Source organism: Arachis ipaensis, chromosome B1 (genome assembly GCF_059453495.1).
Source record: "Arachis ipaensis isolate K30076 ecotype BB chromosome B1, ASM5945349v1, whole genome shotgun sequence".
In the NCBI taxonomy this organism is placed as follows: Eukaryota; Viridiplantae; Streptophyta; class Magnoliopsida; order Fabales; family Fabaceae; genus Arachis; species Arachis ipaensis.
In genome coordinates, this window is record NC_142436.1 from 102,759,764 (window position 1) to 102,786,258 (window position 26,495).

Genomic DNA, 26,495 nt, shown 5'->3' on the forward strand with positions numbered 1-26,495 from the left:
GATCCTCTGCTTCTCGGGTTGCTGGACTTGGACATGATACAAAGGAAAGTGGTGGTGATTGGGAACGATTGGATTGGTATTGGGGTAAGGAAGGATCATATGGTGGCGAATGGTGAAGAGAACCTTGTGAGTGTGGTGGTTCGAGGTTATGTTGAAAGGTTGGTTTATAAGCACAGGGTGGGGCTTGTTGGTAGTTACAAGGTTGTCTACCATGTCTTTCAGCTGGGTATGCATTGTAGAATGGTCTTTGTCCAGGATATCTCGGAGGGTGTTGCTGCCAAAAGGGTTGATTAGATCCTCTTGGTTCCATCCATCCTTGATTGGTCTGACCTTGATGCACATTCCTGCTGTAACTTCTATTTCCTTTAACAATATTAGAACCATACTCAAAGCGAGAGGGGTGAGAGTTCATAGTAGCAAATAAAGATAAAAAGGAAAAACAACAATAAATAAACAAGCGAAAGAAAAATATATACAATAACCAATAATAAGGCACACGTTAGCAGTTCCCCGGCAACGGCGCCATTTTGACGTTAGGATTTTTACCAGTAAAGAATGTCATAAAAATAGTCGCGTTGTAGATATAGCCTCTAAACCGACAGAAATCCCTTCGTACAAATGTTTTGGTTGTCACAAGTAACAAACCTCTTTGAAATTGATAACCGAGTATTCAAACCTCGGGTCGTCTTCTCAAGGAATTGCAGGGAAGTATGTTCTTATTATTGGTTATGAAGATTGTAAATTGGGGGTTTTGGAAGTTTGGGCAATGCGCACAGGTATATTTTCGAGCAATAAAAATAAATAAATAACTGTAAAATAAACTCTTGGCAAGGTACGAGAACCGGAAATCCTGTCCTTCTTATCCTTATCAGATGTGATGAGAATTGGATTTTTAATCCCATTTAGTTAAATTAAGTGGACTAATTAGCTTGATCCTCAAGTCCTAGTCAATCCCTGTGGAGAGACTAGTGTGAGAGTAATCCTAGCTAAAGCAAAATCTGCCAATTTCAACCACTCTTGAGTTTGACAACTCAAGTGTTACCAATTACCTAACCAAAGCCAAAAGGGAGAAAAATATCTAAATTAAATTGAAAGCAATCTTAAACAGAGCAAAGCAATCTTAAATCTGAATTACCTCAAATAACATTAATTAAGAAAATCATAACATGAATGTAGCATAAGCCAAATAGGCAACATAACTAATATAAGTATTAAAGTATCTGAACGTAAGAGATAAATATAAAGTAAAAGAACGTTGAACCTGGGATTGAGAGTCACTCCTAAAACTAAGAGAAATCCTAAATCCTAATCCTAAGAGAGAGGAGAGAACCTCTCTCTCTAAAAACTACATCTACTCCTAAAATTATGAATTATGAGAGCCCCCTTGTGAATGGATGCATTCCCCCACTTTATAGTCTCTAATCTGTGTTTTCTGGGCCGCAAACTAGGTCAGAAACAGTCCAGAATTCGCTGGTTTCGAATTTTAATGCGCTGATTTTCGTCACTGCGATGCGGCCGCATGAATCACGTGGTCGTGTCACCTAGCGTCAGGGGAACTATAGCATATTATATATCAAATCGAAGCCCCGGACGTTAGCTTTCCAATGCAACTGGAACCGCGTCGTTTGGACCTCTGTAGCTAAAGTTATAGCCGTTTGAGTGCAGAGAGGTCAGGCTGGACAGCTTAGCAATTTCTCCAACTTCTTGCATTTCTTCCACTTTTGCATGCTCTCTTCCCATCCTCCAAGCCATTCCTGCCTTATAATATCTAAAAACACTTAACACACATATCAAGGCATCTAATGGTAATAAGAGAGGATTAATAATAAGCAAATATAAGATCAAAGAAGCATGTTTTCAATCAAAGCACAAAATCAGGAAGGAAATATAAAACCATGCAAATATTATGAATAAGTGGGTAAAGAGTTGATAAAATCCACTCAATTGAGCACAAGATAAACCATAAAATGGTGGTTTATCAACCCTCAACAAAAAGAACTAAGAGGTTTGTAAAGGTTGATGATAAAGAAAAAGCCTTCCCAGCAAAGGACACTGCGCGATTTCCCAATCGCTACTGTGAGCAGATGCTCCCCATCCTGGCAGAAAGGAGTTACAACAACGAATACTTTCTTCTCCTCCCAAACCATATTGCTACCTTTGTTGAGCCGCAAATTGCACAAAGACAATGGGGTTTCATACAGAGACAGCCGAGGCAGGTCAATCTTTCTTGGGTAGTCGAATTCTACTCCAACTTCCACCTGCCAAACCTGCAGTCTGTCTTTGTCTATCAGAAGCAAGTCCCCATTACAGAAGAGGCCATTCAAAGAGCTCTAGGTCTTCCCCCTGTTCCAGAAGGATTGGACGCCGTTCTCAAACTAGTTTAATTATTTTGATGTGGTGACAATACTTTTTGTTTTCTGAATGAATACTTGAATAGTGCATATGTCTTTTGAAGTTGTTGTTTATGAATGTTAAATATGTTGGCTCTTGAAGAATAAGGAAAAAGGAGAAATGTTATTTGATAATCTGAAAAATTATAAAAATGATTCTTGAAGCAAGAAAAAGTAGTGAATACAAAATCTTGCAAAAAAAAAAAGAAAAGAAAAGAAAAAAAAAGAAAAAGAAAAAGCAAGCAGAAAAAGCCAAAAGCTCTTTAAACTAAGAGGCAAGAGCAAAAAGCCAATAGCCCTTAAAACCAAAAGGCAAGGGTAATAAAAAAGGATCCAAGGCTTTGAGCATCAGTGGATAGGAGGGCCTAAAGGAATAAAATCCTGGCCTAAGCGGCTAAACCAAGCTGTCCCTAACCATGTGCTTGTGGCGTGAAGGTGTCAAGTGAAAACTTGAGATTGAGCAGTTAAAGTCGAGGTCCAAAGCAAAAAAGAAGAGTGTGCTTAAGAACCCTGGACACCTCTAATGGGGGACTTTAGCAAAGCTGAGTCATAATCTGAAAAGGTTCACCCAATTATGTGTCTGTGGCATTTATGTATCCGGTGGTAATACTGGAAAACAAAGTGCTTAGGGCCACAGCCAAGACTCATAAGGTAGCTGTGTTTAAGAATCAACATACTAAACTAGGAGAATCAATAACACTATCTGAATTCTAAGTTCCTATAGATGCCAATCATTCTGAACCTCAATGGATAAAGTGAGATGCCAAAACTATTCAAGAGGCAAAAAGCTACAAGTCCCGCTCATCTGATTGGAGCTATGTTTCATTGATATTTGGAATTTATAGTATATTCTCTTCTTTTTATCCTATTTGATTTTCAGTTGCTTGGGGACAAGCAACAATTTAAGTTTGGTGTTGTGATGAGCGGATAATTTATACGCTTTTTGGCATTGTTTTTACATAGTTTTCAGTATGATTTAGTTAGTTTTTAGTATATTTTTATTAGTTTTTAATTAAAATTCACATTTCCAGACTTTACTATGAGTTTGTGTGTTTTTCTATGATTTCAGGTATTTTCTGGCTGAAATTGAGGGACTTGAGCAAAAATCAGATTCAGAGGTTGAAGAAGAACTGCAGATGCTGTTGGATTCTGACCTCCCTGCACTCAGAGTGGATTTTCTGGAGCTTAAGAACTCCAAATGGCGCGCTCTCAATTGCGTTGGAAAATACACATCCAGGGCTTTCCTGAAATATATAATAGTCCATACTTTGAATAAGGATAGATGACGTAAACTGGCATTGAACGCCAGTTCTATGCTGCATTCTGGAGTCAAACGCCAGAAATAGGTTGCAAAGTGGAGTTAAATGCCAGAAACAGGTTACAAACTGGTGTTCAACTCCAAGAAAGACCTCTACACGTATAAAGCTCAATGCTCAGCCCAAGCACATACCAAGTGGGCCCTAGAAGTGGATTTCTGCATCATTTACTTATCTCTGTAAACCCTAGTAACTAGTTTAGTATAAATAGGACTTTTTACTATTGTATTTAAGGATCTTTGATCAGTTTTATGCTATCTTAGACTTTTGTGAGGGCTGGCCATTTGGCCATGCCTGAACCTTCATCACTTATGTATTTTCAACGGTAGAGTTTCTACACACCATAGATTAAGGTGTGGAGCTCTGCTGTTCCTCAAAGATTAATGCAAAGTACTACTATTTTTCTATTCAATTAAGCTTATTCCGCTTCTAAGATATTCATTCGCACTTCAATATGATGGATGTGATGATCGTGACAGTCATCATCATTCTCACTTATGAACGCGTGCCTGACAACCACTTCCGTTCTACCTTAGATTGGATGGATATCTCTTAGATATCTAATACAGGGGACTGAGTCCGAGATATTAGAGTCTTTGTGGTATAAGTTAGAACCCATGGATGGCCATTCCTGAGATCCGGAAAGTCTAAACCTTGTCTGTGGTATTCCGAGTAGGATCTGGGAAGGTATGGCTGTGACGAGCTTAAAACTCGCGAGTGCTGGGCGTAGTGACAAACGCAAAACGATCAATGGATCCTATTCCAGTATGATCGAGAACCGACAGATGATTAGTCGTGCTGTGACAGAGCATTTGGACCTTTTTCACTAAGAGGATGGGATGTAGCCATTGACAACGGTGATGCCCTACATACAGTTTGCCATGGAAAGGAGTAGGAATGATTGGATGAAGACAGCAGGAAAGCAGAGGTTCAGAGGGACGAAAGCATCTCTATACGCTTATCTGAAATTCTCACCAATGAATTACATAAGTACCACTATCCTATTTTATATTTTATTTATCTTTTACTCATCAATTCATAAAATCAGTTTAATCCGCCTGACTGAGATTTACAAGGTAACCATAGCTTGCTTCAAGCCGACAATCTCCGTGGGATCGACCCTTACTCACGTAAGGTTTATTACTTGGACGACCCAGTGCACTTGCTGGTTAGTTGTACAAAGTTGTGAAACAGAATTAAGAACATGAATGTGCGTAATTAATTTTTAGTGCCGTTACCAAGGAAGGAACGATCACGATTTTGCACACCAAGCTTTTGGCGCCGTTGCCGGGGATTGTTCGAGTTTGGACAACTGACGGTTCATCTTGTTGTTCAGATTAGGTAATTTTATTTTAATTTTAAGTTTTTTTTTATTTCTTTATTTTCGAAAAATGCAAAAAAAAAAACAAAAAAATATTTTTGTGTTTCTTGTTTGAGTCTAGAGTCAAGTTTTAAGTTTGGTGTCAATTGCATCTTTTTAATTTTCTAAAAAAATTATTTTCGAAAATTTCCTGCATTGTATTCTTCATGATCTTCAAGTTGTTCTTGCACAGTCTTCTTGTTTGATCTTCATATTCTCTTGTTTTGTTTCTTTTCTTGTTTTTCATATGCATTCTTGAATTATTAATGTCTAAAGAAGAAAAATCCTTAAGTTTGGTGTCTTGCATGTTTTTTTTTTCTTGAAAATTTTCAAAAATAAGTCTTGATGTTCATCTTGATCTTCAAAGTGTTCTTGGTGTTCATCTTAACATTCATAGTGTTCTTGCATGCATTAGTTGTTTTGATTCATAATTTTTATGTTTTGTGTCAATTCTATGTTTTTCTCTCACATCATTAAAAATTCAAAAATAAAAAAAATATCTTTCCCTTTTTCTTCTCATCAAATTCGAAAATTTGAGTTGACTTTTTCAAAAAATTTTAAAATCTAGTTTTTATGAGTCAAATCAAACTTTCAATTTAAAAATTCTATCTTTTTCAAATCTTTTTCAAAAATCAAATCTTTTTCATTTTTCTTTTATGATTCTATAAAATTTCAAAAAATTATTTTCAAAATCTTTTTCTTATTTTTATTTCATATTTTCGAAATTAATACTAACCATTAATGTGATTGATTCAAAAAGTTTTTAAGTTTGTTACTTGCCTAGTAAGAAAAGTTCAATCTTTAAATTTTAAATCATATATTTTTAGTTTCTTGTTAGTCAAGTAATCAACTTTAATTTTCAAAATCAAATCCTTTTAAATTCCTTTTTCAAATCTTTTCAAATTAAGTTTCAATCATATCTTTTTCAAAATTAATTTCAAAATCTTTTCTAACTTCCTATCTTTTCAAAATTTAATCTTTCTTATCTTTTTGTTTCAATCATATCTTTTTCAATTTCAATCATATCTTTTTGTTTCAATCATATCTTTTTCAAAACTACCTAACTAACTCTCTCTCTCTAATTTTCGAAAATTTCTTCCCTCTTTTTCAAAATTTCATTTTAATTAACTAATTGTTTTAATTTTAATTTAATTTTAATTGTTAATTTTCGAATTTTAAATTTAATTTTAAAATAATTTTATTTTTAATTTTCGAATTCCTTCCTTATCTCTCATCTCCTTCTATTTATTTATTCATCTACTAACACTTCTCCTCACCAAAAAAATTTCGAACCCCTTCTTCTCCTCTGAGTTCGAATTCTTCTCTTCTTTATTTTTTTTCTTCTTTTCTTCTACTCACACAAGGGGACCTCTATACTGTGGTGAAAAGGATCCCTATTATTATTTTCTATTCCCTTCTTTTTCATATGAGCAGAAGCAAGGACAAGAACATTCTTGTTGAAGCTTATCCAGAACCTGAAAGGACTCTGAAGAGGAAACTAAGAGAAGCTAAAATACAACAATCCAGAGACAACCTTACAAAAATTTTCGAAAAGGAAGAGGAGATGGCAGCCGAAAATAATAATAATGTATGGAAGATGCTTGGTGACTTTACTGCACCTAATTCCAATTTACATGGAAGAAGCATCTCAATCCCATAATTAGGTTTTACCAACAATAATTCTTGGGAGGTCAAATTTAGAAGAGGGATTTGGTTGTCACAAGTTCAACCCCAATAGAAATAACCGAAGTATTCAAACCTTGGGTCGTCTCACAAGGAATGGGCAAACATGTACTTCGACATTGGTTAGAAATCCAGGGTTGTGAGTTATGAACATGAAAATAAATGGAAAAACTTAACAAGCAAGTAATCTTAAATTGCAATAAACAAATTCAACTACGTAAGCAAAATTAAGCAATTCCAATGAACAAGCAATATTCTACTTAATTCTACCTTAAACTAAACGAATAACTATAACTAAGACAATTGAAATTGGAAATTGGTTTTCGAATATGAATGACAAAAACCACTCTTGGCTAGGCATGGGAATTGGGATCACAATCCTTGTCCAACGACTACATCTTGACAATTATGAAGAACCAAGCTCATTAAGTCTACTCTCAAGTCTTAAGTACGTGATGTCTACTCCTAGACTTGAAGTACGTCAAATAGCCCTGATCACATCAACCCATAACTCCCAACCTACCTACTAATTAGATTAGTAGTGGGTTGGCGTCAATGAGTATCAAATTGACCACCTAGGGCTCCAAAATCATCAAATCCATTAGACCCAATGACTCAAGTTTACCCAATTCCCTTGACCTAGGCCAAGAGTGAGAAGGAACTACTCCATAATCAAAGTGAACAATTCATCGAACACTTGGTAATCACTAACAAAAGACATGTTCAAAATATCAATTAAATTGAATTCTACAAAAACCCACTAACAATTACCAATGTACAATCAAACAATCAACCAGAATAAACATAGAAATCATCAATGTAACATCAACAAAACAAGATCCACAACATTCATAAAATGGGTAAAATGACAATTGGCAAGAATCATAAAACTATCACTAGATATAAGAAAGATTGTAGCAAGGAATTTAAATTGAACAATTAAAACTGTAATTAACAAAATCCAATTCACAAATCAACAAGGAAAAATCAAAATGGAAACTAGATCTAGAGAAGAACAAGGGTTTTTCTCTCTAGAATCACCCAAGAACCAAAAAAACTACTAAAATTATGTCCTAGTGTCCTAATGAGTTCTCCCCCCTTTCCCTCTTAGCATCCTTGGGTCTTTTCCATGAAGAAACAGCTTGAAATTGGGCCTCCTTGGCCTCAGAAATCGCCAGGCACGATTTCTCTTAATGAGGTCACGTGCAGCTTCCCACGCGTGCGCGCCATGCGTGCGCGCGCCATGCGTGTGCGTGCGCGTGTGCGTCGATAGAAATCTTCCAATCTGCGCGGATGCGTCCATCCTTGCGCGCCGCTTCTAGTCAGTTCCATCCACGCGAGCGCGTGGAGTGCGCGGGCACGCCGATGCTGCTGCTCCCAAGACTTCAATCTTCATGTTCCTCCTTTTTTGTACATGCTTTCTCCCTCTCTTCTAAGTCATTCCTAACCTATAATTCCTGAAATTACTCAACACAGATATCACGGCATCGAATGACAATAGAAGAGGGTTAAAATATGGCAATTTTAAGGTAAAATAAGCATGTTTTTCATCATAGAGCAATATTGGGAAGTGAACACAAAACCATGCATTTCTTGTGAATAAGTGTGAAAAATATTGATAAAATTCCCCAAAATAAGCACAAGATAAACTACGAAATCGGGGTTTATCAAATCTCCCCACACTTAAACCAAGTATGCCCTCATGCTTAAAAATAAAAAGACCAAAGATTATGATGGGAAAGGGTTTATGAAATGCTAAGTATCTAAACGGATGCATGTAACTAATGTAAAGTCATCTACCTACTTGGTCAAAAGTGAATCCATCCTTCAAGAATACATGTGAGCATATAGGGTGAAGATAGTATGCAATTCACGAATCCTACCAAACTGAACATCACTAAAGAGTGCATATGACTTGCTAAACGAACGCTTGTGAAAGCTGGGAACAAGCATTGAGCATTGAACCCTCATCGGAAGTGTATCCGCTCTATTCGCTCAAGTGTCTAGGGTTCGTCACTCAATCTCCTCCTAATCATGCTTTCCAAGATTTGTCTTTCATTTAATCAATCGACAATTACTTAATGCATGCGTACAAGTATCACGAGGTCTTATTCATGGGTTGTAATGGGGCTAGGGTGAAGGTAAGGATGTATATAGCTAAGTGGGCTTAAAATTTGAGTCCTTGATCAACCTCGGATCCCACTAGACACCTAAAACAACCTATACAACTACAATATATTCCTAGCTACCCTTGAATTTCTACCCTTTTGCATACTCATGCCTTCTTTTCAGTCCACCTACTATATGCATTGTTTTTATTACTTTATCTTGGGGCATATTATATATATTTATATATATATATATATTTTTTTTTATTATTTTTTTTTGTATATATGACATTATCATCATCCCCTTTTCCTTGGGGTTTCTTAGTGAACTAAAGTGTCAATGCATACGGTGCAATCATTTAGCACATGAGTATGTTCCCAAAATCCTAGAGTTTTCAATTATACTACAATTACATGCCTATATATCTACCCGAATTTCCAAAGTATACCCCTCCTATGTGAATGATACACATCCTAACTTACCTAAGCTAATCAAGGATTCAAATTCTGGGACATTCATGATTTTTCACTTAGGGTTGTTGACGTGCTCCATTTAAGAACAAGAGGGTTTATCAAAGGCTCAAAATTGGTTAGCAATGGTAGATATAAGGGTTAAGGCTATTTGGGAAAAGTGACTATTGAAATGATGGCCTCAATCACACAAATGCATTCATACATAAAGCAATGGACATATAGAATTAGACAAATCAAGGATCACATTCATGGAGAGAGAGATATGCACACAAGAATGGAAATAATGGTTAAAAGATGTAACCATGCAATAGGCTCAAAACTTTCATGCTTGTGTTCTTAACTCAATCACTATGTTCCAAAATACATTCTTAAAGCAAGTTCACTGCGAAAATTTTCAAAATTTTGGTAGGTCACCCAGAACACAGTTTCTTGGGGAGAAAGTTATTGCTTTGACCAAGTAATCCTAATTAAAGCTAACTACCATGCAAGGGTATTTACAAGAAAAACTAACTACGCATGCAATATGCTAACATCTACGCACAAGATAAATCCATGGTTATTGAAGAGAAGAGAGTGTTACCCATGGAGATCGGTCGAACGACCTCCCCACACTTTTAGAAATTAGCACGGTCCTCCGTGCTACGAATAATACTCAAAGGACGGTCGGGACCGGAGCTTTCACTATCCCCTCCATCAGAACTTCCATCGCTTGGGTTCGAGGTAGATGTGAATATCTCAGGTTCCTCCATGCTCGGGGCAACACGACTCAGAATCTTCTTGAGGTGGGTGTATCGGCGGTGGTTGCGCCGCTCATACCTATCCAGCTTCCGGTGAAGATCTTCTATCCTTTGATCTGTGGATCTCAGTGGTGGTGGTGATGAGCTCGAAGGAAGAAGAAGTGGCGGGACCATGTCAAGGCTTGGTTTGTTCATGGGAAGATATAGGTATTTTCCGCTTGGGACCACATCGCCCTTAGCCGGAACCATGATCTTCTTATCCTTGGCTTCCCAAGAAACACCCGCAGCAGCAACTAAGTCAGATATCAAAGCTGGAAATGGCAGGTTACCCCGGTCGTGAACTTGACTCATTGCTTGCTTGACAAGAGGTGGGATGTTCACCGGCTTTTCCGTGAGAATACACCAAACAAGCAAGGCAAGGTCCGCCGTGATGGACGACCTGTGAGTGCTAGGTAGCACATAGTGAGAAAGGATCTGGGCCCAGGCTCTAGCTTCCACAGTGAGGAAGCGAGCGTTGATACTCTTGGGCCTCATTCGCTGTCAACCTTGGATCCAAAAAGTTTTTGGCTCAGCAACGACTCGGAGTATCGAGTCCCAATCGAATCCATACTCTTCACGCTGACGTAGAATTTTTTGGTAGCCATCCATGGCACTTGGCACTGGTAAAACATTAAGTACTTGCTGAATAGCCTCTTCTAAAACTGAGACTTGCTTACGGCGCATGTATACCGATTGAAGAGAGGGAAGGTGGTAGTTGGTGTAAAATTCTTCCACCCAAGAGAGGTTGATTTCCCTTGGTTTCCTCAAAAGAAACTCCCATCCTCGCTTTTCGATACGGGGTAGAATATAAGGAGCAATCTTGTCTGGCGGAGCGAGCAAATGCTCAGGATGATAGTTCCTTACGGCTATGGAAGGGAACTTGAGTTCACAAAAGCGGTTGGGGAACCTTGAAGAGTCTCGTGCCGGTTTGCCCTTGTTATCCTCATCAAAAGGAGCGGGTGTCTTTCTGTTCTTTGATAAGGTTTTGGCTCCTATTGGAGAACGCGCCTTAGAATTTGATCCTTGGGGTACCCTTTTTGTGGCTGGTTTCCTCGAAGCTACCTCCTTGCTTTTCTTGGTGGCCATCCTAAAAAGAAAGGGGAGGGAGGAAAACATCAAACCCAAGAAACAAATTGATGAAAACATGCAAGTGATTTGTCATGCCCATGATGAATATGAAAGCAAGGGTTATATCACTTGGCATGTGATGCAAGAGAAAGTAAGGCATGCAAAGGCATGAGAAGAGTATTCTCAAGCATCCTTAGTAAAAAGCAAGTCATGTTCAATTAATATGGGATTGGCAAGTATGAACCTTAAGCACATAAGTTAGACTCAATGCATTTAAGAGGAAGCAAGTGAATGAGGAGGGAGCACGAATTTGAAAGTGTAAGACTAAAATGAGCCAAAATGGTAGCTGTGCATTCCCTCGAACACTTACCGTGCAATAATCAAGCAATGAGCAATTATGAAATACTAAACCAATTTAAAGCCCAAAATAGAACATCAATCACCACATAAACTTCACACAATGGTAAAAGAGTGACAAAATATCTAGTAATGCAAATTAAGTTCAAGTTCAACATCCATGGAGAAACAAAGAAAAGAGAGGGAAAATAAGCAAACAAAAACAAGAAATATCACTATCAAGCAAAAGAGAAACTAAGTAAGATGATAAGAAGCATTTTTAATTAGAAGAAATAGTATAAGAAAAAGCAAAGGTAAAGGGGGAGGGAGAAGTTAAACCTTGAAGATTATGAAAAAGCAAGGTTGAATCTTCTTTTGTGAAGATGAGAGAGAAAATAGGAGAAGTGTAGCGCCACCGGAAAAATGGTTGTTGTCACCGGCGAGTGGCCGGAGACAATGGTGGTGGGTTGTGGAAGAAGGGGAAGAAGAGAAGAGAAGAGAAGTGATGAAGGGAGTAGGAGCTAAGAAAGAAAAAGAAGGGTAAATGAGAAAGGAAGTGGAACGGCGCGAAGTATAAAACTGATTCGCGCAGATGGCGCGCGCGCGCAAGGTGCGCTGACGCGTCGGTGAAGGTACTAGCTGAGGGCGCTTGTGCGTCAGTGGCGCGCACGCGCGAAAGGAGCTGTGCCCCAAGCACAAAAGTGGCATAAACCTGGCTCAAGTCTCTGGTTTTTGTACCAGGGTGACCCAGGGAGGCATGCGCGCGGATGCGCACCATGTGCGGGCGCGTCAGTTTTGGCACAAAGTTGGCCCAATTGTGACACAACTCCCTGGTTTTTGTACCAGAGACTTCATATAGCTCCATCGGCGCGCGCGCATAGTGCGCTTGCGCGTCGATGGTCAACTGGCAATGGTGCGCGCAGGCGGCATGTACGCGAACGCGTGGGTGCTTGGCACGAGTTGGACACAAAGTTGGCCTGACTCTCGGGTTTTTAGCCTGAAAATGGAAATTCGCAACCGGCGCGCGCGCGCACTGTGCGCTTGTGCGTCGGTGCTCTTTTTCAAAGAAAAATTTTGTGTTTTCTTTATCTCTTTCACAACCTATCTAAATGAACATTCTACCTATCTAACAGAATCAACAGAGCTAGCATCCCTAAGCACTCAATTAATCATCAAAAGAGCACAAAATTCAAGGAACTAAAGATACTACAAGATGGTATAAACAAGGAAGATCTTACCACGGTGGGGTGCCTCCCACCCAGCACTTTTCTTTAACGTCCTTAAGTTGGACGGTCCTCTTCTCAAGCTTCATTTCTACTTGGTGCATCCTCCAATATCCCTTGGAGGTTTGCAACCATGATATTTCTTCACTCTATGCCCATTCACCTTGAAAGTTGCTTCACTTTTGGGATCAAACAATTCCACCACTCTGTAGGGCTTCATTTCTTTCACCTTAAAAGGTCCTTCCCATCTAGAACGGAGCTTTCCAGGCATAAATCGGAGCCTTGAGTTGTAGAGGAGGACTTCATTTCCTTCTTTAAAGACCTTATTCTGAATGTGATGGTCATGGAACGCTTTAGTCTTTTCCTTGTAAATTCGGGCATTCTCATATGACTCGTTCCTCAAACACTCAAGCTCTTCTAATTGTAACTTCCTAGCTTCACCCACCTTAGCTAAATCCATGTTACACTGCTTTACCGCCCAATATGCTCGATGCTCAATTTCCACCGGAAGGTGGCATGCCTTACCATAGACGATCCGAAAGGGACTCATCCCTATCGGAGTCTTGTAGGCCGTTCTGTATGCCCATAGTGCATCTCCTAACCGGAGGCTCCAATCCTTTCTTTGTGGATTGACCACTTTTTCCAAGATTCTCTTGATTTCCCAGTTGGACACTTCCGCTTGCCCATTTGTTTGTGGATGATAAGCAGTGGCAACCTTATGCAATACTCCATAGCGCTTGAGCAATGCTTCTACCTTCCTGTTACAAATGTGGGATCCTTGGTCGCTTACGATTGCTCGTGGCGACCCATAACGGCAAACAATATGATTCCTAATGAAAGAAACAACGGTGTTGGCGTCGTCAAGGCGGGTAGGCACGACCTCCACCCACTTTGACACGTAGTCAACCGCTAACAGAATGTACAGATACCCACTAGAGTTAGGAAACGGTCCCATAAAATCAATACCCCACACATCAAATATCTCACAGAACAACATAGGTTGCTGAGGCATTTCATCCCTTTGGGATGTGTTTCTTGACTTTTGACACTGATGACAAGACACACATAGCCGGTTAGCATCCTTGAATAGGGTTGGCCACCAGAATCCGCAATCCAACACCTTTTTGGCGGTCCTTTGTGGGCCAAAGTGGCCACCACAGTCGGACGAATGACAAGCTTCCAGAATTGATTGAAATTCGGATTCCGTGACACACCTTCGGATTACTTGCTCTACACATCTCTTCCACAAGTGAGGGTCATCTCAAATATAGTATTTGGAATCACTCCTCAGCTTGTCCCTTTGATTTTTCGAAAAGTTGGGAGGGAAGATTCTTGCAACCAAGTAGTTCGCCATTGGGGCAAACCAAGGAAAACTAGCCGACATAGCATGCAAACTTTCCAATGGAAATGAGTCATTGATCGAAAATGGATCAGTTTTTAAATTCTCAATGCGGCTTAAATGATCAGCAACCATGTTTTGAGATCCACTCCGGTCTCTAATCTCAATGTCGAATTCTTGCAAAAGCAAGATCCAACGTATGAGTCTAGGCTTTGACTCATTCTTTGTCAATAAATACTTCAAAGCTGCATGATCCGTGTATACCACTATCTTTGAACCTAGCAAATAAGATCTGAATTTATCTAAGGCATGAACAATGGCTAAGAGTTCTTTTTCGGTAGTGGTATAGTTGGATTGTGCGGCATTTAGTGTCTTAGAAGAGTATGCAATGACATAAGGGAGTTTACCCTCGCGCTGTGCAAGCGCGGCACCCACAGCATAGTTTGACGCATCGCACATTATCTCAAATGACAACGTCCAGTTGGGGCCTCACACAATCGGTGCTATGGTGAGAATTTTCCTCAACTCTTCAAAAGCTTTTACACATTCACTGTCAAACTCAAAATCCACATCTTTTTGGAGTAGGCGCGACAATGGCAAGGCAATCTTGCTGAAGTCCTTGATAAAGCGCCTGTAAAATCCTGCATGTCCCAAAAACGAGCGGACCTCCCTCACGGATGAGGGGTGAGGCAAAGTAGTAATAACATCGACCTTGGCCGGGTCCACGGAAATGCCTTCATGAGATACTATATGTCCCAACACTATGCCTTGTCGTACCATAAAGTGACATTTTTCAAAATTTAAGACAAGGTTGGTGTCAACACATCTAGCTAGGACCTTGGCCAAGCTCTCCAAACAACAATCAAATGAGACACCATAAACGCTGAAATCGTCCATAAAAACTTCTAGACAATTTTCCATTAGATCGGAGAAGACACTCATCATGCACCTCTGAAAAGTAACAGGTGCGTTACATAGTCCAAATGGCATCCTTTTATAGGCAAAGGTGCCAAACGGACATGTAAACGTGGTCTTCTCCTGATCTTCAGGAGCAATATGTATCTGAAAATATCCAGTAAATCCATCAAGAAAACAGTAGTGAGATTTACCTGTCAAGCGGTCCAGCATCTGATCGATGAAGGGTAAGGGGTAATGGTCCTTCTGTGTGGCGGCATTCAATCTTCTGTAGTCAATACATATTCGCCACGCATTTTACACTCTTTTAGTGACCATTTCTCTGTCTTCCTTCTTGACCGTTGTGATGCCCGACTTCTTGGGAACAACTTGAACTGGGCTCAATCACTCACTGTCGGAAATAGGGTATATGATATCCGCATCCAATAGGCGGGTGACCTCTTTCTTCACTACGTCAAGGATGGTTGGGTTGAGCCTCCTTTGCGGTTGCCGAACCGGCTTGGTTCCATCTTGGAGAAATATCCTATGCATGCACTTATGCGGGTCAATCCCCACAATATCCGCAAGGCTCCATCCTATCGCTTTCTTGTACTTTCTTAGAACGTCTAGGAGTTTTTCCTCTTCTTCACTTGAGAGTTCACAAGCAATAATAACTGGAAACCCACAGTTGTCTTCTAGGAATGCATATTTCAGATGGGAGGGAAGGGGTTTCAGTTCACTTGCTACCTCCAGATGAGGTTCCTTTTCATCAAGCTTATGGGACTCATTCTTGACAACTTCTTTAAGTTCATCCTCTTGGTCATCTATCTCCTCAACGGTGGAGTAGCACGACTTGTCATGATCTTCTTCTTGTACTTCCGCTACCACTTCATCAATTATGTCACATCGGAGCATAGAATGTTCTTCGGGAGGATGTTTCATGGCTTCCTCTAAATTGAACTTGATAGTCTTGTCTCCAACTCCAAAGGAATATACACCAGTAAAGGCATCTAGCTTGAATTTGGAGGTTTTGAGGAAAGGTCTACCAAGTAGGACGGAGGATGAGCTTCTACCTTCCGTTGGGGGCATCTCAAGGATGTAAAAGTCAACCGGAAAAACCAAATCCTTAATTGCCACAAGTACATCTTCAGCTATTCCCATTACTGTGATCACACTTTTATCGGCTAAGGCAAACCTCGCCGCCGACTTCTTCAATGAGGCTAAATTCAACCGCACATAGATGGAAAACGGCATGATGCTAACACAAGCTCCCAAGTCACACATACAATCATGAAAAGTGTATCCACCAATACAACAAGACACTAAACACGGTCCAGGGTCACCATATTTTCTTGGAATAGGCTCCATCAAGGAAGAAATCGAGCTACCCAAGGATAATGTCTCCAATTCCCCTATTCTATCCTTGTGTGTACACAAGTCTTTCAAAAATTTTGCATACTTGGGGATTTGTTGAATAGCGTCAAGGAGTGGTATGGTTACCTCGACCTTTTTGAACACTTGGAGCATGTCTAAATCAAATTCCGGTGTCTTCTTTGCTTTCTTCACCATGGAAGGAAATGGAATAGGAATTAATTCATCGATTACGGCTTTCCTCTTGGGTTCCTTGAGGTTTACTCCTTCTTCCTCATGCCTTTTGTCTACCTCCTCTTCTTCATGTGGAGTTCCAATAACTACCTCTTCCTCATGTATCTCTCCCATGACTCTTGGGCGTATCTCCTCCAATGTAGTCCCCGACCGTAGAGTGATGGCATTGAGACCGCCTCTTGGGTTTGGTTGGGGTTGTGATGGAAGGTTGGAGGAACTTGAGGGTTGGGTGGTGTTGTTATTGGGAGTTGGTGGTTGGCTTGACATGTTCATCTTTGAGAGTATGTTGGTGAGGTTGGCCAATTGAGTGTTCAAGGCCTCGAATTGAGCCTTGTTGATCTCATCTCGTTTTTCCATAGTGGCTCTAAGCTCATCAACTTGATTGTTGGAAGATGTAGGAGTTTGGTTTTGTTGTCTATGGTGTAGTGTTTGGTACTTAGTGTAGTTATTTTGGTTGGCTTGGTAGTTGGTGTTATTGCGGTGGTATTGGGATGAAGATTGGTTGTTATTGTGATGAGAAGGAGGGTTGTTCCATCTTTGGTTCTGATTGCTTCCTTGTGCATTATCTCTCCACCCTTGATGTTGATTGCTACCTTGATGGTAGTTGTTCTGGCCTTGAGAAGGATATGTGGACGGTTGTTGTAATTCACATTGGCTACCACAAGGGCATGTTCCTCTTGAATTTGATGGCATTGGTTGGTGTAATGTGTGGTGCTAGAGCACAACCCACAAATCCTAGGAGGGCCTTCAAGTTGAGCAACCGGAGGAGGGGCTTGGATGGCTTTGATGGAGTAATACTCCCTTTGATCTCTTTGAATTTTTGTAAGGATGGTGGCCATATCCCCAAGTGCCTTGGTTAGACTTGCTTCGGAGGGGGACGGTTCTACCACACCCTTAAGGGGGTTATTCCTCACTCTTGTGTGTTGCATAGATTCGGCGACATCCTTTATCAAATCCCAAGCTTCTCCTTCCATCTTGTTTTTCGAAAGGGACCCGCCACTAGAGGCGATAGGCAATCTTCTATCTTCCGCACAAAGACCTCTGATAAAGTAGCTAATGAGCAAGCGAGTGGTCATTCCATGATGTGGACATGACTCCAATAGCCTCTTGAACCGAGACCAATACTCATACATGCTCTCTTGGTCTCTTTGCATTATGCCCGAAATCTCTTTCCGGATGTACTCGGTCTTCTCCGGTGGGAAGAACTTGTCAAGAAACTCTCTTCTCAAGAAATCCCAATTAGTCACAATATCATTCGGTAGCGAATAAAACCATGTTTTTGCTTGTGCTTCAAGAGAAAAAGGAAAGGCAAAAACCATGATGGCTACCTCATCGGCTCCATGCCTTCGAGCCGTAAAACAAGCAACATGAAAATCCTTCAAATGTCGGATGGGGTCTTGACCCGGCAACCCATGATACTTAGGAAGTCGATTTATCAAGCTACTCTTCAACTCAAAGTTTGGATCAAGGTTGGGATACCTTGCTTGTAACAGTTGAAGTATGATATCCGGAGCTCCTTGCTCATGCAAAGTGATCCGGCGTGGCTCCGCCATGTGTGGCTCACCTGTAGGATGCAAAGATGTATTAGTAGTGCCAACAGAAGAATAGGAAGTATCGGACTCCAAGTCACCCTCAGTGGCATCTAGTGATTCGGTGTTTTCCTCAAGAGAGGCCAAAGTACTAGGCGTGTAGTCCAATCGCCTTCTAACTTGCCGAGTGTGTAACAAAGTTCTTTCAATCTCGGGATCAAAGTTGGCTAAGCTAGAATTCGTTGAGACCGAGTCATCAAACTTGAAAGTCATAGTACAATTGCAAAAGAAATTGACACTCTAGCTAAGTATTGAAAGAGCAAAATATCTACAGTATTCACATATTCACATAACCAATATCAAGGCATATGTTGTAACCATTCCCCGGCAACGGCGCCAGAAATTTGATGCTCTCTCCAAGGGTGTATTGGTAAATTTCTCCTTAATAACATCTCGTTGTGAGTATAGCTTTACCAACAACAATCCTCGGGAGGTCAAATTTAGAAGAGGGATTTGGTTGTCACAAGTTCAACCCCAATAGAAATAACCGAAGTATTCAAACCTCGGGTCGTCTCACAAGGAATGGGCAGACATGTACTTCGACATTGGTTAGAAATCCGGGGTTGTGAGTTATGAACATGAAAATAAATAGAAAAACTTAACAAGCAAGTAATCTTAAATTGCAATAAACAAATTCAACTACGTAAGCAAAATAAAGCAATTCCAATGAACAAGCAATATTCTACTTAATTCTACCTTAAACTAAACGAATAACTATAACTAAGACAATTGAAATTGGAAATTGGTTTTCGAATATGAATGACAAAAACCACTCTTGGCTAGGCATGGGAATTGGGATCACAATCCTTGTCCAACGACTACATCTTGACAATTATGAAGAACTAAGCTCATTAAGTCTACTCTCAAGTCTTAAGTACGTGATGTCTAGTCCTAGACTTGAAGTACGTCAAATGGCCCTAATCACATCAACCCATAAGTCCCAACCTACCTACTAATTAGATTAGTAGTGGGTTGGCGTCAATGAGTATCAAATTGACCACCTAGGGCTCCCAAATCATCAAATCCATTAGACCCAATGACTCAAGTTTACCCAATTCCCTTGACTTAGGCCAAGAGTGAGAAGGAAGTACTCCATAATCAAAGTGAACAATTCATCGAACACTTGGTAAGCACTAACAAAAGACATGTTCAAAATAGCAATTAAATTGAATTCTACAAAAACCCACTAACAATTATCAATGTACAATCAAACAATCAACCAGAATAAACATAGAAATCATCAATGTAACATCAACAAAACAAGATCCACAACATTCATGAAATGGATAAAATGACAATTGGCAAGAATCATAAAACTATCACTAGATATAAGCAAGATTGTAGCAAGGAATTTAAATTGAACAATTAAAACTGTAATTAACAAAATCCAATTCACAAATCAACAAGGAAAAATCAAAATGGAAACAAGATCTAGAGAAGAACAAGGGTTTCTCTCTCTAGAATCACCCAAGAACCAAAAAAACTCCTAAAATTATGTCCTAGTGTCCTAATGAGTTCTCCCCCCTTTCCCTCTTAGCATCCTTGGGTCTTTTCCATGCAGAAACAGCTTGAAATTGGGCCTCCTTGGCCTCAGAAATCGCCAGGCACGATTTCTCTTAATGAGGTCACGTGCAGCTTCCCACGCGCACGCCGATTACTTTTGTGATCCACGCGTGCGCGCCAGTTGCGCGTGTGCGTCGATAGAAATCTTCCAATCTGCGCGGATGCGTCCATCCTTGCGCGCCGCTTCTAGTCAGTTCCATCCACGCGAGCGCATGGAGTGCGCGGGCGCACCGATGCTGCTGCTTTCAAGACTTCAATTCTTCATGTTCCTCCCTTTTTGTACATGCTTTCTCCCTCTCTTCTGAGTCATTCCTAACCTATAATTCCTGAAATTACTCAACACAGATATCACGGCATCGAATGACAATAGAAGAGGGCTAAAATATGGCAATTTTAAGGTAAAATAAGCATATTTTTCATCATAGAGCAATATTGGGAAGTGAACACAAAACCATGCATTTCTTGTGAATAAGTGTGAAAAATATTGATAAAATTCCCCAAAATAAGCACAAGATAAACCACGAAATCGGGGTTTATAAAACCCTGCAATAGCAGAGGTGAATTACATGGGTGAACCCTATGGAAACACCTATAATCCCTCATGGAAAAATCATCCAAATCTCTCATGGAAGGATCAACAAAAGCCTCAACAAAGCTTTAACAATGGTGGAAGAAATAGGTTTAGCAATAGCAAGCCTTTTCCATCACCCACTCAGCAAAAGACAGAGAGTTCTGAGCAGACCCCATCTAGCTTGGCAAACATAGTCTCTGATCTATCTAACGTCACTCTAAGTTTCATGAATGAAACAAGGTCCTCCATTAGAAATTTGGAAGCACAAGTGGGCCAGCTAAGTAAAAGGATCATTGAAACCCATCCTAGTACTCTCCCAAGCAATACAGAAGAGAATCCAAAAAGAGAGTGCAAGGCCATTGAATTGATTACCATAGCCAAACCTATAAGGGAGGGAGAGGACGTGAATCCCAGTGAAAAAGACCTCCTGGGATGTCCAGAGATCAATAAGGAGTTTCCCTCTGAGGAACCAAAGGACTCTGAGGCTCATCTAGAGACCATAGAGATTCCATTAAACCTCCTTATGCCATTCATGAGCTCTGATGAATATTCTTCATCTGAAGAGAATGAGGATGTTACTGAAGAGCAAGTTGCCAAGTACCTTGGTGCAATCATGAAGCTGAATGCCAAATTATTTGGTAATGAGACTTGGGAAGATGAACCTCCCTTTCTCATCAATGAACTGAGTGATCTGGATCAACTGACATTGCCTCAGAAGAAACAGGATCCTGGAAAGCTCTTAATACTTTGTACCATAGGCACATGGCCTTTGAGAAAGCTCTATGTGACCTTAGGTCAGGGATTAACCTCATGCCACTCTCTGTAATGGAGAAATTGGAAATCTTTAAGGTGCAAGCTGCCAGAATCTCATTAGAGATGGCAGACAACTCCAGAAAACAAGCTTATGGACAAGTAGAGGACGTGCTAGTAAAGGTTGAAGGCCTTTACATCCCTACTGATTTCATAATCTTGGATACTGGGAAGGATAAGGATGAATCATCATCCATGGAAGACCCTTCCTAGCCACAGCAAGAGCTGTGATTGATATGGACAGAGGAGAGTTAGTCCTACAACTGAATAAGGACAACCTTGTGTATAAAACTCAAGGATCTCCTTCTGTAACCATGGAGAGGAAGCATGAAAAGCTTCTCTTACTACAGAGTCAACCAAAGCCCCCACAGTCAAACTCTAAGTTTGGTGTTAGGAGGCTACAACCAAACTCTAAGTTTGGTGTTGAACCCCCACAACCAAACTCTAAGTTTGGTGTTGGGAGGTCCCAACCTTGCTCTGATTATCTGTGAGGCTCCATGAGAGCTCACTGTCAAGCTATTGACATTAAAGAAGCGCTTGTTGGGAGGCAACCCAATGTTATTTAATCATTTTTATTTTATTTTCTCTTTATTATTTCATGTTTTATTAGGTTAATGATCATGTGGAGTCACAAAAACTACTGAAAAAATCAAAAACAGAGTGAAAAACAGCATTGAAAACAGAACACCCTGGAGGAAGGGCTTACTGGCGTTTAAACGCCAGTAAGGAGCATCTGGCTGGCGTTTAACGCCAGAACAGAGCATGAAACTGGCGTTAAACGCCAGAAACAAGTAGCAGTCTGGCGTTTAAATGCCAAGATTGCACCCAGAGGAAAGCTGGCATTAAACGCCAGAAACAAGCATCAGACTGGCATTTAACGCCAGAAACATGCACCATACTGGCGTTCAATGCCAGAAACATGCTATAGACTGGCGTTGAACGCCCAAAACAAGCAAGGAAGTGGCGTTTAATGCCAGAAACATGCTGTAGTCTGGCGTTAAACGCCAGGATTGCATATATGGGGCGTTTTACACGTCTAAAAGGTGCAGGGATGAGAAATCCTCAAACATCTCAGGATTTGTGGACCCTACAGGACCCCCTCAAGATCTGTGGATCCCACAGGATCCCCACCTACTTCTTTTCTCCTCTTAACACCTTTCCATAACTCTCTTCCCCAAATACCCCTCACTAATCAACTCAATCAGTCTTCCCCATCACCTCTTCACCAATCACATCCATCATCTCTTCCCCAAAAACCCCACCTACTTTTAAATTCAAAATAATTTCCCTCCCAAACCCAACCCTAAATGGCCGAACCCTAAACCCCTCCCCACTCCTATATAAACCTCTCATTCCTTCTTCATTTTCACATAACACACCCCTCTCTTCACCCCTTGGCCGAAACCACTTCTTCCTCCATCTCCTCCATTTTTCCTCTTCTTCTATTTGTTTCTTTCTTCTTTTGCTCGGGGACGAGTAAACATTTTAAGTTTGGTGTAGTAAAAGCATAGCTTTTTGTTTTTCCATAACCATTCATGGAACCTAAGGCCAGAGAAACCTCTAGAAAGAGGAAAGGGAAGGCAATTGCTTCCACCTCTGAGTTATGGAAGATGGAGAGATTCATCTCTAAGGTCCATCAAGACCACTTCTATGAAGTTGTGGCCAAGAAGAAAGTGATCCCTGAGGTTCCTTTCAAGCTCAAGAAGAATGAGTATCCAGAGATCCGACTTGAAATCCAAAGAAGAGGTTGGGAAGTTCTCACCAACCCCATTCAACAAGTCGGGATCCTAATGGTTCAAGAGTCCTATGCAAACGCATGGATCACAAGGAACCATGATCAAAGTGTGAACCCGAATCCAAAGAATCGGGTCACCATGGTTCGGGGGAATTACTTAGATTTCAGTCCGGAAAATGTAAGGTTGGCGTTTAACTTACCAATAATGGAAGAAAATGCATGCCCCTACACTAGAAAAGTCAACTTTGATCAAAGGTTGGACCAAGTCCTCATGGACATATGTGTGGAAGGAGCTCAATGGAAAATTGACTCAAAAGGCAAGCCGGTTCAACTAAGAAGGCTTGACCTCAAACCAGTAACTAGAGGATGGTTGGAGTTCATTCAACGCTCAATCATTCCTACTAATAACCGGTCTGAAGTTACTGTAGACCGGGCCATTATGATCCATAGTATCATGATTGGGGAGGAGGTGGAAGTTCATGAGATCATACCTCAAGAACTCTATAAGGTGGCTGACAAGTCCTCTAATTTGGCAAGGTTAGCCTTTCCTCACCTCATTTGTCACCTCTGCAATTCAGCTGGAATTGACATAGAGGGAGATATCCTCATTGAAGAGGATAAGCCCATCACTAAGAAAAGGATGGAGCAAACAAGAGATCATAGACCTCAACATGAGCATGAGGAGATTCCTCACCATGAAATCCCTGAGATGCCTTGATGCGGGCAGAAATTTGCGAATTAAGAGTTGTTAGAATATATGCGTTGCAAGTATAGTTCTTAACTCGCCAGAAATCCACCGCTCAATTTAGAAAGGTGTCACAGAAAATTGAAATTTAAAATACTGGGAGTATGAATCCCAGGTCGTCTCCCAACGAGTTGCAGGAAAGGGTGCTATTTTATTAATCAGATGTTTTTGAAAGGGGTTGAGTTGAGTAAAAAGGAAATTAAATTGATAAGATTGAATAATGTGAATAAAAGCCTTGACTGGGAGTTGATTACATGGATGCCCTATTCTTGATGGAACACTCTTAAGGTTAATTGACAGTTGGGAGTTATTTCGTTTAGTTATCCTTTACTAAGTAAAGGGAGGTAAAACAAGTTGGAATGCTGTTCTATTCACAAGTCCCAATCCACTCTGGGGAGGATTGGTGTTAGGAATTAGAGAGCAATCCAACAATAACCCAATTGCAATCTTTCTCTTGAACCTTCCAACTCAAGAGTTCCTTTCAATCAACTCCCCATCAAGTTAGGGAACTACTCACTCATTGTAAAGGTAAAATTCGTGGCATATGAAAAGGAATTAAAGAAAGACATTATAAATAAAAATTAAAAATAATCAATTAAAAATAAAAGTGATCCTTGTATTAAATAATTCTAAAAATATTCCAATGGTAAAATTAAACAAAGCAAGGAACATGGAAGAGTAAGCCAAGTAAAGAAAATGAACTAGAATGATGATGTCTTGATGAGGTAATAACTCTTCTCAATATTCCAATGCAAAAGACTAGAGAAAACTAAAATCCTAAGAACTATGAATCTGTAGAGAGAAAGCCTAGAGGAGGAGTAAAACTAGATCTAAAACTAAAACTGTGTAGAATGAATGTTGTTTTTGGTTTCTGCATGTTCTCTGGCTATAGTCTGCTGTTCCAAGCCGAAAACTGGGTCAAAATAGGGCCCGAAATCGCCCCAGCGAATCTGCAAATTATGCAGATCGCGCATGTCACGCGATCGCGTCGCTCATGCGGACGCGTCATTCGCGTTTCTGCTTTGCCACGCGGACGCGTCACCCATGCGGCCGCGTCACTCGTGCTATTCCATGCCGCGCGGTCGCGTCATCCATGCGGCTGCGTCGCTTCAAATTGATCTCTTCCGTGCGGTCGCGTCATCCATGCAGCCGCGTCACTTCTCGCTGGTCATCTCCTCAATTTCTTGTGTTCCTTTGATTTTTGTAGGCTTCCCTTCCAATCTCCAACTCATTCATGCCCTATAAAGCCTAAAACACTTAACACACAGATCACAGCATCTTATGGAATAAGGGAGAAATAAAATACATAATTAAAAGTCTCTAGGAAGCAAGTTTTCAACCATAAAACATCTTTAGGAAGGAAATATAAATGCATGCTTATTTAATGAATAAGTGGGCAAAGATCATGAAAAAACCACACAATATAAACACAATATAAACCATGAAATAGTGGTTTATCAACCTCCCCACACTTAATCATTAGCATGTCCTCATGCTTAATTGAAGGAGATAAATGAAATGAGTAAGAACATGTAAAACCTATGAAATGCAATGCAACCTATATATATGAATGCAACTATATGATTCTTGTCCACCTGATCAAAAGTAAGTAAGTTCTTCAAAACAATTATAATTCAAATTCCACTAATTCAATTCTTATAAAGTAAGAGAAGATAAAAATGCAAGAGGTTAGCTCATGAAAGCAGGGAACATAGAAATTCAAGCATGGAACCCTCACTGATGGTGTATGTACACTCTAGTCTCTCTAGTGTATAGGGTAATCACTCTATTCTTCTCTAATCATGCTTTCTAATTTTTGTTCTTCTCCTAACCAATCAACAACGTTTATTATACCAATGCAAACATCATGAGGTCTTTTCAAGGTTGTAATGGGGCCAAGGTAGGGGTAGGGATACATATATGGTCAAGTGAGCTTATAAATTGAATCTTTAATTAACCCAAGCTTCAACCCAACCTATATAATTTACATAACTTTAGAATTCATACCTAGCTACCCAGAGTTCCCCTTTTTCATTCCATACTCATGTATCAATGTTTTATTTTAATTTTTATCATATGTGCATTGATCCTTGAATTCTTAATTCAGCATTGGGGTAATTTTATCCCCTTATTTATTTATTGCTTTTTTTTTTACATAAAAATAAACATAGCTTATCAATGCACATAGATTTTTTTTATTCTTATAGTTTCACATGAGTAGGTATCCAAATTCCCATTGAATTATCATGATACATCCCTTAATAACTTTTGTTCCCAAATTTCCCATACTTAACTGGCACACACAATTCTATCTTAAGCTAACCAAAGATTCAATTTGGGATATACAATTGTTTTTCCGCTTAAGGCTAGTAATGTGGTGAAATATAGAACAAATGGGATTTAAAGGCTCAAAGTGGTTAACAAAAGGTAATTGAAAAGGGTAGGCTTAATTTGGATGAGTGATTTTAAACAAATAATGGCCTCAATCATGTGCAAGCATATAAATATAATAAATATTGGACATATAAGATAAAACAAAATATAGATTACAATCATAGAGAAGTAAACACACAAGAATAAATTAATTATGGTTAAATAGTGTAACCATGCATAAAGGCTCAAATCTTCACAGGTTGTGTGTTCTTTTAGCTCAAACATCATGTTCCAAATACAACTTCAAGCAGATTTATAATAAAAATTTTAAAAATTAGTGAAATTTGTTCCAAAGATAGGGTCTTAGAAGAAACTTATTGTCTTTTCAATCAAGTAGAGCATGCATGCAACTAACCTATTACTATGCAATTTATCCTATTCTATAAAAGAAAGAAAAACTAACTAAAATCCTAATTCATTGGTGCTAGGGAAGGAAAATTACCTCCGGAAGTCAGGTACTGACCGACCTCCCCACAC

General features: G+C 39.9%; 1 pseudogene; it reads left to right on the forward strand.

The window, feature by feature from the left end:
• LOC148577701 (uncharacterized) overlaps positions 1 to 11,347 on the forward strand; it is a 35,238-nt pseudogene extending 23,891 nt beyond the window's left edge.
• The last annotated feature ends 15,148 nt before the right edge of the window (positions 11,348 to 26,495 follow it).